This window comes from Neophocaena asiaeorientalis, unplaced genomic scaffold, assembly GCF_003031525.2.
Source record: "Neophocaena asiaeorientalis asiaeorientalis breed wild unplaced genomic scaffold, Neophocaena_asiaeorientalis_V1.1 scaffold326, whole genome shotgun sequence".
NCBI classification, from domain to species: Eukaryota; Metazoa; Chordata; class Mammalia; order Artiodactyla; family Phocoenidae; genus Neophocaena; species Neophocaena asiaeorientalis.
The window spans coordinates 1,636,931-1,650,814 of record NW_020173654.1 but is presented as its reverse complement, the minus strand read 5'-3'; the positions used below and the strand labels follow the sequence as shown (position 1 = coordinate 1,650,814).

The 13,884-nt window shown below is 36.0% G+C and overlaps 1 protein-coding gene across 1 annotated transcript in view; it reads left to right on the top strand.

Moving 5' to 3' along the window:
- The first annotated feature begins 3,169 nt into the window (after nucleotides 1-3,169).
- Nucleotides 3,170-13,884, top strand: part of MSR1 (macrophage scavenger receptor 1) — a 155,299-nt gene continuing 144,584 nt past the window's right edge. Inside the window, exon 1 of the mRNA XM_024747789.1 lies at nucleotides 3,170-3,222. The gene's annotated coding sequence lies outside the window, so the exon portion shown is untranslated. The remainder of the gene's footprint in view (nucleotides 3,223-13,884) is intronic.

The following is a 13,884-nucleotide window of genomic DNA, read 5'->3' as shown; positions in this document are numbered from 1 at the left end:
CGCAAATATTACTTGTAAATTAAATAAATAAGTTTACATTTCAACATTAAAATCCAAAGTTATAAGCACATCACTCTATGTATTGTCTGATAAAATGTGTGTTAGCCATAAATAGGTAGAATTTGCCAAGATATACATTTACATTGAAATATTTTTTTTTTTTTTTTTTTTTTTTTTTTTTTTGCGGTACGCAGGCCCCTCACCATTGTGGCCTCTCCCTTTGCGGAGCACAGGCTCCGGACGCGCAGGCTCAGCGGCCATGGCTCACGGGCCCAGACCCTCCGCGGCATGTGGGATCTTCCCAGACCGGGGCACAAACCCGTGTCCCCTGCATCGGCAGGCGGACTCTCAACTACTGCGCCACCAGGGAAACCCCTGGAGCTCCTTTAAGCGGTGCTCTGAATCCCCTCTCCTCATGCACCAGGAAACAAAGAGGCAAAAAGAGTCTCTTATCTCTTCGGCAGCTCCAGAGCTTTTCCTGGACTCCCTCCTGGCTAGCTGTGGCGCACTAGCCCCTTTAGGTTGTGTTCACGCCGCCAGCCCCAGTCCTCTCCTTGCGGTCTCACGGAAGCCGGAGCCTCAGCTCCCAGCCCCGCCCGCCCTGGCGGGTGAGCAGAGAAGCCTCTCGGGCTGGTGAGTGCTAGTCGGCACCGGTCCTCTTTGCGGGAATGTCTCCACTTTGCCCACCACACCCCTGTGGCTGCGTTCTCCTCCGCGGCTCTGTAGCTTCCCCACTCCACCACCCACAGTCTCCGCCCGCGAAGGGGCTTCTAGTGTGTGGAAACCTTTCCTCCTTCACAGCTGCCTCCCGCTGGTGCAGGTCCTGTCCCTATCCTTTTGTCTCTGTTTTTTCTTTTTTCTTTTGCCCTACCCAGGTACGTGGGGAGTTTCTTGCCTTTTGGGAGGTCTGAGGTCTTCTGCCAGCATTCAGTAGGTGTTCTGTAGGCATTGTTCCACGTGTAGATGTATTTCTGGTGTATCTGTAGGGAGGAAGGTGATCTCCGCATCTGACTCTTCGGCCATCTTGAAGCTCCTCCTCCCTAAAAATCGTGATAAAATGTTTACCACCAAACTATGCTTATAGAAATTTGACCAAAATAGAGACAAATCATATTATCTAGGCAGAAAGAGCCTCTGTCATAAATTTATCTCTTCTGAAATTGATTCAGATATTTGATGATCTTTACTTAAAATTCCAACAGGGATCTTTGTGGAGCTTGCCAAGTTAATCATGGGTGAATGTGTAGACTAAGAGAATGCTTATATACTGCAAGTGGCTATGGACTTTGTGCATGTACTTTAAAAATTTAGTGTGGCATTCTTTGGTGGAGTTAAAATACATGTATACTTTGCATCTACAAAATCCTAGAGAAACTGTTGCCATGTATACCAAGTGACCATCATCAAGAGTGTTCCTTGCAACTTTGTATTTAATAGCAAAAAAAAAAAAAAACCTTAGAAATAATCCTAATGACTATCACCAGAAAAATAAGTAAATACCCTGTCTTATAATCATCTAAAATAATAACATACAACGATGAAAATTAAGGTATCAGCCCTTCACTAGTCAGCATGGCTAAATCACAAAAACACAACATGATAGAATACATAGAGTATGGTATCATTTATATAAACTCTATAAACTTACAAAACCTAACTCTATATCTTCAACGGACATATATGTGTAGTCAAACTATAGTGAAAAACATGAGAATGAGTAACACTAAATTTTAATGATATTAACACTTCTATGAGAGAAAAAGTTTTTGAAGGAGGGGCAGAAAGAGGCTTCCAGGTCTTTTTAAGTACTCAGTTGCTTAATCTGGGAAGTAGTTCCATAGGTTTTTACTTTATTATTCTTTATACTTTAAGTATACATTACATTATTTTTCATGTTTGAAATGTCAAATACCAAAAAAAGTTTCAAAAAAAGAAAAAGAGAGTAGTTATCTTAGCATTCTTGTTGGTGTGGGAGTAAGATGAAAGGGGTAATGCATTTTAATCAGAAGAACCAGGCAAGTTCAGGAAATAGAGGTAGCACAAAACAAGAACTGGGGGACAAAATTGTGCACCTTATTTTAGGGCATTCCCTCCCTATTAGCAGAATTGTCCCTCACAAAATGAGTACCTTACATTTGAGTCTTTACAAAGTCTCTCACAGAGTAGAGCACTCTTAATTCTTTATTTTCAGCAACAACAACAACAAAAAAAAACCTTTTGGAGGAAAGATATAATAGCTTAAAATTACCTCAGTCTGTGATACTTTTAAATAGTTATAAAGTTCACCAGAGGAAATCAGCAAGACAACGATTGAGGGATAATCACAACCCTACTGGGAGCATCTACTGGCAACAGCCCTTCTGGACGTTATCGAAATGGGTCCTAAGAGAATATTAAAATTCCAAGAGTCATGGACTCTTATTTACAAGATGAAGGATTTTGAAACTTTAATTAAAATTTAGACTCAATTTTGATGAAAGAATGTAAAAATGCAAATTTCAGTAACCATTTAAAATTTTTTTTTATGTATTGCTAAACAAAGGCTCGGAGATTTAAGTGGCATGGTAAATTTAAATTCACTGATGATTCCTTGTTGATCATCTTTGCTGCCTGTAGCTTTATTTCTTTTTTCAACAAAGAATGAAGAGAAATATCCCAGCCTTTGGTAAAGCTATTTGGGTTTTATGCTTGCAATGTTTTGAAAGAGTAAAACATTGCTTAAAAGAAATTCTTCTTCACTACAACTGGATGGCAGTACATGATGCTTATAAGTAGGCCATAAAAGCTTTGAAATATACATCTTTTAAAAAAATATAAAACCTTTAACTTATGTCTGATAACTCTCTCCCAGATTGTAGCCTTAAACCATGCTTGTATATGTGTTGGGTGACATATGACTTCATTATTGCCATATAGCTCTGGTTTAGGCCAGCCCTCATGAATTCCAAAGAATAAGTATTTCTCACTCCAAACTCTCAACTGGTACAAAGGTTTCTGAATCATTAGGAAAGGTTGGTTTTACATCTTCTTATACCTGAATGTTTCTTTTTAGCTTTCCCCAGATATTCGTGCTTGCCAAGCCTGTTCAGGAAAGTACTTAAGTATTCCTGGACTCTTGGTTGAACAAGGCGAGCCTCATTCCCTGTAATCGTATAAAAAAGACGCTTTCATTTGTTGAACAGCATGATGTAGGATTGTATCAACCACGCTTCTCGGAGAAAGGTGAGTGTGATTGCTACTAAATTAAGCTTTCCTTAAAACAAAACTAAATTGTGTTTTCTGGTGGCTAATCATAAAACAGGTAAATTCTACAGTTCAATATAAATATCACCTGCTGATAATAGTTATTTCCTTATTCTCAGTTTTTTAATGAATTATATAGTAAAGTGGTTTTAGCAAACTCTTGAAAACTATACCGCAAATATTACTTGTAAATTAAATAAATAAGTTTACATTTCAACATTAAAATCCAAAGTTATAAGCACATCACTCTATGTATTGTCTGATAAAATGTGTGTTAGCCATAAATAGGTAGAATTTGCCAAGATATACATTTACATTGAAATATGGTTTCCCTAGATATTAAATTGTAAACATGATTAAAAACTGGCAAATAAAGAAAAAAAAAAAAAAAAAAAAAAACTGGCAAAAAACAAAAAATTTTAATCAAATTTTATAATATACAGTTTTTATATGAAAAAAGAAGTATTGAATATCTCTAGCTAGAAACAGTAGTATTCTGCTTAATAGTCTACTGCTTACACATGCAAAATAGATTGCTTAAATTATAGACATTCATAGAAATAATCATGTTTGGCAAAAGTCCATCACCGTTTTCTTGAGGTTTACAGAGGAAAAGATGTACGTTTCATGATATAGAAATATATTGTTAAGATAATATTTACTTTATTTCCCTTCTTCAAGTGTCTCATAAAATACTAGTAATTAATTTTGGAGGTTAAATATTGATATTTATAAGACATTTGTCTTCGTTATTATGGTGTACCCTTGCTAAAATTGTTAAGATATATTTGGCCAACATAATAACTCTATACAGAATTTTTTCAGAAAGGGGAAAAATTAAAATGGTTCTCAAGACTTGATTATTTAAAAGTACTTGTGTTGTACACTTCAAAATATTTAAGGGAAATAAAAACTTTGAGAAACCTATTTTGAAAGCTAGTATAAACTAGCTTTCAAACTTTGTACCAGTATAAACTATAAAATAGAACCTGGAAAATCCAATGCTTTAAGAAAACAGAGATAAACCCAGAGGGATGCCCTTTCATGCCAAGAGGTAAGATTTTCTCCAACGCTGGGCTCTGTGATCCCCTACTGTACATTGTTTGAGTTCCATATGTGCCATATTCTCATCTTTCTACAGAGGAAGAATCATTTTACTTTTTCTGTAACTATGATGAAAGATTCCACAAAATAGGGTATGGTAAGTATAGTTCTTCTGTCTTTCGTTTTTAATTGAACTAGTTCTTGTGCTTCGTCTTTTACACTGTTAACCAAGCAATGGAGTCCCCATCAACCCAGATCCTCTTCCACTAACAACTGTTAGGGCAGGATAAGAAAATTAACTGTTATATATTAAGTAGGCACTTGATAAATGTGCACTGAATTAAATAACTTTATTGTCAGTGTCCTCGTATCAAAATTGTCTATTTTGTGCACACTGAGTTTCAATGAAAATTTTTTTTAATTTCCTTTTCTTGTGAGTTTTTGGAGATCCCTTCCATAAAGGTGTTTTTCCTGACTATCTGTTCTACCTGTGAATTGCCGGAAACACAGTCAATTTGAATAATCTAGAACATAGAAGCATAAAAACAACAAAAGCAAAGAAAAAGAGGATGAAAGAGATTTTTAGTACTTTTATTGCTGGATTATTTTCCCAGAACTTTTTAGATATTTCTCTTTACCTCAGAGTTATTAGAGCATGGCAGGAAGTCTTTTGTTATTATTATTTTCATCTGAATCTGCAGGTGCCTTGATCTTGGAGTTTCTAGCCTCCAGAACTGTGAGAAAAATTTTCTGTTGTTCAATAGCTGCTCAGTTTATGGTATCTTGTTAAGTCAGCCTGGAAAGGCTAAGACGGGAGCTTTCGAAAACAAGGGACAAACCACTCCAAGGACCTAGTTTGATGAGAACATGAAAACTTTTGTTCTCACCACTGAACTCTAAACCTTAGCACATCCTTAGAGGTGTGTGCACCTCTGGCACACACACGTATGTGTTTGTTTGTATGTGGTGTGCACATATGCACGTGTTTTTATGAGTGTGCCTCACTGCATCTGCTATCCAAGTCCCTGATGCTGCAGCTCAGCTCATGTGCCCAGAGCCCCTTTGTGCAACTATCACTATTATTACTGCCGCCAGCATGGTGCTTGCTCCTTACTCCATCTATCTTGTGTCAAATACCCAATGAGTTAAGTCTGGCACCGGTGTGTCTGATTAGCAAAGTTGGGATTACATACCTTTGTCCTAGAGAGGCTGGAATTAAGTACCAAGAGCTCAGGTTTCCTCCGAACTAAGATTCATAAAGTGGGAATTCCCCAGAGAGGACTGCTGCTTCTCTGCAGTGGATACTGCTTGCTGTCCATAAAACCTGTTTTCTCCTTTTCTTGTACATGTGACCGAACTACATTTCTTTATTATTTTTCTTTTATAGTTCACTGTAGCATGTGTCTGAGGTCTTTATAGTGGCACACGACGAGAAGTACACGTGCACCTTGCAAGCGCAGGCTAAAGATGGGCAGGACTTTTCTGACCTGTCTTTCCCCTTACAGTCAACCAGAAACCAGAGCAACTCAAATTTGACCATATAATGACAGTTTCCTAGGGGACTGCAAAGCAATAAGACAAAAAAGACTTTGTCCTTGAGTTACTGTGTAGAGAACAGCCCCCTGGCAATTAGAACTCCATTTCAGTCTATTACATGGGAGGAAGGTAAACTTCCACCCTCTTTAATCCTCTTCTCTATTACAGTGTCCTGTCCTTACCTTGACAGCCTCCAAAACCAAACACTGATAGCTAGTAGAGTGTTCTATGTTTAGCTCTATTTATTTCACCTACCGTAAGCCTATGTTATTGGTCAAAAAGAAACCGGTGAACTGTAGTACGAACTTTAGTTACTATTTGTATTTTGTTTGTTTTTTGGAGATTATTCAATTTTAATTTACATTTCAATGTAACCTGTTTTTTGAAAACCTGTTTCTGAAATGCCAAATGTATTTTCAGTTGTACACATTGTGACCTTTCCTTGTAATACACTCATGATTCTTTAAATTATAAAATATTTCTAGCCTGTATTAGTGTTTTGGAAGATATGGCTTTAGATTCCAAACCGTTTGATCACCCTACACTCTTGCATGTAGTATTTTTTCAGGCCCAAATATCTTCTCATCGTCCTTGTCTTATTAGCAAATTCTTATTTATCATTGAAAGCCCAGGTCAGATGCAATCTCCCATAAGTTCACCTATAAGCAGTCTTCTGTATTGTCTTTGTCCTAGCTCTGTATTTGCACATTATTCTATTTTCACAAGCCCTGGATATTTTTAATCGTTTCTTTACATCTCTGCCTCCCATATTGAATTGTGAGTGCTGGTGAATAAGCTCCATTATGCCTTTATTTTCTGATATCCTCACATTACAAATATTTTCCAGTTGAACTTCATTACATTATAGTGAAGCCATTAGTACACTCCTATAACATAGCAGTAAGCACAGTTTTCACTTGAGTATTTGACTTGAATAACATGTGTATTAATATTTCTCACAATTCTAGCGGTTACGTAAATTGTGTGTGATTCTGTTCTACTTCCCCTCCAAAACACAACATAAAGCAAAAGCAGATAGCAAAGATTTCTATGTAAAACTACTTGATATCTGGAAAATAAAATTTCAATATTTGACCATCTCATTACAAGCTTCAGTCCTTCCAATCTTCCCAATATCTCTACCACCTGCACTTTGCTTTATCAGTTCTCTCAATTTTAGTATTTATTCTCCCAGTTTATCAATTTCCTCTTACCCTTAGTAACTTGCCTTCTAGTCAAATGAGCTATTCTTTAACCAGCCTATTCCATATTTATATTCTTCTCCTATACAAATCCAAAAAATTCCTACACAGGGATACATTTTAAAATCTGCATTCATACTTAAAAGGGAACAGTTGAGTTCTAATGGGAAAGGGGCATTTCTTAAATGACTTTTCTACCTCAGATTAATAATTTTTATTCTCTAATCTCATGAAAATTCTTATTAACATTTAATTATATTTTATTATTTTTTCATTTTATCATAAAGTGTAGTTGCCACCATCCCCCAAATTTCCTTTACTTTCTCTGAATAAACAACATCCTTTTATATTTCATCAGGAAGAAACCTCATTATTCATAATCTCTTAAATTTTTAAGACTTGCCACCTAACCTGATTTTAATACTTTATTTAGATGTAATTGACATATAATAAACTGGACATAAACTCTACACTTTGATGTTTTTTGAAATATGTATATACCAATGAAACCATATCTACACTCAAGGAAATGAACATATCTGTCACCCTAAGTTTTCTGTATGCCAGTTTGTAATCTCTCCCTCTCACCTCTCCTGCCCCCTCTCCCTCTTCCCAGACAAACACTGATCTTCTTTCTCTCACTCTAGGTTAATTTATTTTCTGAAATTTTGTTTAAGTGGAATCTTTCATTACACAATCTTTTTTTCTGTAGAAGGCTTCCTGCACTCAGCATAATTATTTTGAGATTCACAAGGACTACATGTCTCCATAGTTCATCTCTTTTTATTGCTGAGATGTATTTAATCATATTGATATACCACAAGAGTTTTATTTATTCAACTGTTGATGGACATTTGGGTTGTTTTCAGTTGGGGGCTATTAGAAATGAAGCTGCAATGAACATCTGTGTGTCTGTGTAGACCTATGCTTTCATTTATCTTTAGTAGGAGAAATACGGTAGGTATATGTTTAACTTTTTAAAAAACTGCCAAATTGTCTTCCAAGTGCTTGGCATTGTTTCCAACATACAATACAGTCAGTCTTTAATTTTGTTTGTTCTACTAGGTGTGATGTGGTCTCTCATTGGGTTTTAACTGCATTGCCATGATCATTAATAATATTGAGTGTCTTTCACCTGGAGCCCATTTATTTACAATGCATAAATCTGCTGTGGTAAAGTGTTCAAATTTTTTAACACATTTCACTAGGGTTTTTATTTTCTTATTGAATTTAAAGACTTATTTATGTATTCTGGCAGTGATAATAACCCAATTTTATTCTTCTTTTTAAAGTTATTTTGACTACTCTAGATCCTTTGTATTCCTATATAAATTTTAGAAACATCTTGTTAATTTTGTTCAAAGAAACCTGCTCTGGACGTGATTGGATTGGATTGAAGCTATAGATCAATTTGGGGAGAACTAATGCCTTAAAATACTGAATGTTTAAATCCATTAACATGGCGTTTGTGATGTATTATTTTGCTAAGTGTGCTGAAACAAAGTGACATAGACTGGGTAGCTTAAACAACAGAAATGTACTGTCCCCCAGTTCTGGCAGCTAGAAGTCCCGAAGTGTTAGCAGGCTTGATTTCTTTTGTGTGTAAGGGAAGGATCTGTTCCAGGCTTCTGTCCTTGTCTCATCGATGGTCATGTTCTCCCTTTGTATCTTCACATCATCTTCCTCTGTCCCTGTCTCTGTGCCCACATTTCCCCTTTTTATATGGACACCAGTCATATTGGATTAGGGCCCACCCTAATGACTTGACTTCAGCTTGATTACTTCTGCAAGGACCCTATCTCCAAATAAGGTCACATTCTGACATGTGAATTTGGGGGGACACAGTTCAACCCATAACGTGTAGTCAGTGGCTAACATAGTGCATAGTATAGCTAGAATATCTTACCAGCATATTAAATATTTGGCTCTCAAAGCATTGGTCAGAACTTGTCACATGATCCTGACTCCAATGAGTAAGGGAAAGTGCAGTCTCACCCTGTGTCAGGAAGGCAGGGAAACAAAGCTATCTGGTGAATAGCACTGATGATCACTTGCTCTATGATTTGATTTTTAATATTTTTGTAGTAAACAAAGGAGGAATTAACGATCAAGGCAAGATACTGGCAATCGTATTTTTCTTCTACACAGTAGTCATTTTTCATATACATTAAAATGTTCTATTGTTTCTTTTTAGTTTCCTGTGGTTGTAGAAAAATGTAAGGCTATGATAGCAATAATATTTTGATTATTCTATTCATGGAATTTATATTGTTGGAAAACTGTAAAAATTTCTATATGTAATCAGATATCTTATTGAAATGTTATGCCACATGAATTCCCATTGATAAAAAGCGAGGAAATCATGGCAAAACTAAATCTTACTAAAGTTTAGAAGGATATTAAGAAAAAGGATGCCTTCTTGAAGAATAGGACTTCTACGTTTATAATTTGCTATTTAATTTCTAATTAAAATAAAGAACTGAATTCTCCATGGCATGACACATTATGTAATGCATATGCTAGAAAACACCTTATAAAACCTAACACATGCTGTATGGTAAATGCTCTGTGGAAACTTATGTCTCTTAATAATATTTAGTTTTATTATCTTGTGTATTTAATATCAAATTTCAGGACAGAAACTTATTATTTATTTGGCTTTTCTTGTTTTGGCCACTACCATTATATCAGCACATAATTGAGGGACCCAAAGTAATCCTCCTTTATTTTCCTTTCGTTTAATATTGTAAGCCTCAAATATGTCCCTGTTCATGTATTGATATCATCTATCACAAAGTTATTTTCTGCAGGTGCATGTGTTCCTTTGTTTGACGATCTTAGCTTATTGTTACAAAATAAAATTAATAAATGTGATTTCTTGTCTACACAAACAACCTTCACTTTCTCAGTTTTTAAAAGTGAGAATCACAATTCTAGGACACTGTCCTAGAATTACCATATATTATGGTACTTCCCGGAAGATATCTGTAAGCAAATATAAAGGAATGCTCTGGGAAATGAATAACTATTAGAAATGGAGTAAAGGAGATAGGAAATAATTCTCAAAGTGTAAAACACTTAAAAGAAATTTAAAGACACTCTAAACTTGCTCCTTAGTTCAGGTTTAGATTTATAGAAAATTGATTATTGAAAGCCCATTTAATTTTGTAAAATATGTATCTCACATTACATTAATGGAAACCGTTCAGTGCTCATAAGAGTAGGTGGGGAGGGCAATATTTAGTACAAAATTTAGGAAGAGGAGATAATTGTCTTGTTTCCTAACAAATCCCAAAACACAGAAATATATATAGAAATATATATCCCCAAAATATAGAAATATTTTAAATACATAGATGATATTGCTTTAATCTGAGACATATTTAAGTTTATACTGAGATATTTCTGAGACATGTTTAAGTTATGCTCAATAATTATTATACGTGAAAATGATAAAACTGTAAAGAGAATGATCTTGTTCAGCTCATATGCTTGTGCATTTCATAGTTGGTGGTGTCATGTGGTTAGCTCTCTGGTTCATTTTATTCTTAACTCACCTACTAAACAACACTCACTATGTTGTTTATTCAACTCTAACTTTAGTTATCCATAGAGACACACTCTTGAGAAGTGGAGGAGGGGGAGCAGGGCCAGTGTGACCCTGCAGTTACTGCTGTCTCCGTGCCCTCACTGCCATTGCTGCCAAACCGCGTGAAGTTCAATGACAGCTGTGGGGGACTTGGAAATTGCTAGGGAAGTGCAAAGAAATAATGATGCGAGCCCTCGGCGCAAGTGGATAGGAGAAAGTTGCATTTTGTGTTTCCTTCTATCAAAGTAATTCTGCTATAGATCTGCATTCCGTGGGATAGATAGCTTTCTTCCTCCAGTATGGTTGTTTTCCACTTCCTTCCTCTTGCTAGACCACAGTAGAGTTTCAAAAACTGCCTGTAGATGAATGTAGGTGGGTGAAAAGTAAAGGGGGTGTTTACATTTATTTGTGAGCCCCTTTCTAAAGTTACTTTTTAAATATTTAATTTATTTATTTTCTTTATTTTTTTGGCTACGTTGGGTTTTAGTTGAGACATGTGGGATCTTTCACTGTGGCGCTCCGGGTTCTCTCTAGTTGTGATGTGTGGGTTTTCTCTCTCTAGTTGTGGCACAAGGGCTCCGTGGCGCAGGGGCTCCAGGGCACGTGGGCTCTGTAGTTGCAGCATGTGGGCTCTCTAGTTGAGGTGCGCCAGCTCAGTAGTTGTGGCACATGGGCTTATTTGCCCTGTGGCATGTGGGATCTTAGTTCCCCAACCAGGGATTGAACCCACGTCCCCTGCATTGGAATGTGGATTCTTTACCACTGGACCACCAGAGAAGTCCCTAAAAGTTACTTTAAGCGGTGCTTGGAAGAGGTTTTCCTTTGGTTTATACTTTGGTTTATTTAGCTTCCTGAATTTTGATTGCTTTATCTATCTATTTATCTTTTTTTAGTAACTAGGACTAAATGAAAAAAGAGCAAATTAAAAATAATATATACAATGAATGATATTTGAAGACACTTAGAAAGTGTCTGAAGTAATAATTAGGGTAAGGAGAAATCATTTTGTAGATTTGCAACATATTTTATTGGTAAGTAGTTGTCATAATATTGACATAAATCATCTTGATAAATATGGAACTTTAGAAATTTTTTTAAAAGACAAAAGACAGAACAACAACAACAAACAAAACCACCATGATCAGAAAACCACCTGAGAAAAATTCTAAGCAAAATCTGATGTATGAAGTTGCAGAGACCAAAGGGTTATATTTGTAGCAGAGTTGGATACTGTAACCAAAACTTGTTTGTATTTCCTTATCAGATTATTTAAAAATAACTTAAGTCATAAACCCTGCTGAAAATGCACAGTGAGCTTTAATCTGTTATTCAAATTTGACTGGCAAAGTATGTATGTATTAGCATGGTTAATGAACCATAAGACATATTATTCATTGTTTTATTCAAAGATGCTCCTGCTAAAAATCTTATTATCCGTACCTGCAGCTATAACTAAAGGGATGAATGTAAAACTGACGTTTCTTCCTAAATCATGTGAACTAAAAATAGCAATTTAAAAAAACTAAACCTGTTTGCCCTTTTGTTTTGTACAAGAATCACATCATCTCAAATGTTCCATAAGAGTTTGGTTGTGATGTTCTTAAATTCACCAGTTATTCAGAACTTGTTGATGTGCTTCAGTGGAATTTTGTAGAATACTGCTGTCCCTCAATATTTCATACAGTGAACAGCTAATTTATAGCTTCATTTACTCCTAAATTTCACTCTTCATCAGTATTTCTGGGGTCTGCTTTTATTAGTATTCCCTGACCTACCATTCCTACATATTCACCACTTTCCAATTCATTTCCTGTGCTACAAATTGATTTGCATTCCCCATGAAGCAAATTTGCCTCTGGGTCTTCGTTCATATTTTATTAACATATACCACTCTGAGATAACTATGTATGGGCCTAGCATAGTGACCAGCACACATGGGGTGTACAGTGGTCCTTGTTTGCCTGAGATGGAACCGTTTCCTAGACATAAGACTTTCAGAAACAAACAAACAAAAAAAAACAACAACAACAAAAAAACAAACAGTAAAACCAGGCAAATTTAGAAGATTTGGTTACTCCAAATATAAGATTTTTTTTCAATAAAGGTAAAATCCTTTTACCCACATTGTTTTAAATATTTCTTAGTTTAGATGAACAAAAGATACTACTCCTCCCATTCCAGAATTATATGAAAGATTTTTGTTCATGAAATCCTGTAAAGAGGACCCTGATTGCCAATGTCACCTCATGTAACTCACCACGTTGGCCCTGAGCTTTTGTACATAGCGATAAGAGGTTATCCTGAGTAATGTTGCATAATGGATTTGCCAACCCAGCTAGAGTATGGATACAAAACCAGCTCCATTTTATATTCAAACATTTTAACATGTAAGTATCTATAAAATGACATCTATTCCATAACTTGGCTATGAGGATCAAATGAGGTAAAATGCCTAATAAAGTCAAAAAGCTTACTAGCTTTGTAAGCTCGGTCAAGTTAACTTTATGCTTCATGGCCCTCATCTGTAAACTGGGGGGAAACAATTACCATTTCAGAGATTGGAGTAAGGATACTAATGAGAGAATATAGGTTATATGCCTGATCTAATGCCTGACACATGGTAGAAGCTCAATGAATATTAACTACTATATTGGTTATTTACTGCTGCCCAGTGAACTGCTCTAGAACTTTTGGCTTAAAACAATCAACATTTATTTAGCTCTGAACTCCATGAGTTGACATTTGGGACTGGGTCACATGGATGGTTTGTCTGCTTTTCAGCTGGGCTCATGAATGTGTCTACAGGTTACTTTGAAGCTTGGCTGGTGGTCTCTTAAAATCGATGAAACTAACTTTGGTCTGTTGACAGCTGACTTGGCTTATTAACTTTGGCTTGGCAGTTCAGGATTCCAAGAGAACAGGAGTAAAAGCTGTAAGGCAACTGGAGGCCTAGTCTGAGGACTGGCACGTTGTCACCGGTGCAATAATAGGTCAAAGCATGTCATAAATCCAGCCCAGATTCAAGCAGTGGAGAAATTGACTCTATCAACTGATGTAGACTTTCCAAGTCTTGTGGCCATTTTTGCAACTTTTTCACATCTAGGATTATTATTATTCTCTGTGATGGACACAGTTCTTTTCATTTAACAGGTACTCAGTATATGAACATTGGTACATATATTCTGAATTTACATATGCTTATGCATAAAGTTTAGATATGAAAGAAGCTAGTTTTGTCCACTAAATGTAATGAACTTGTAGTATCATTAC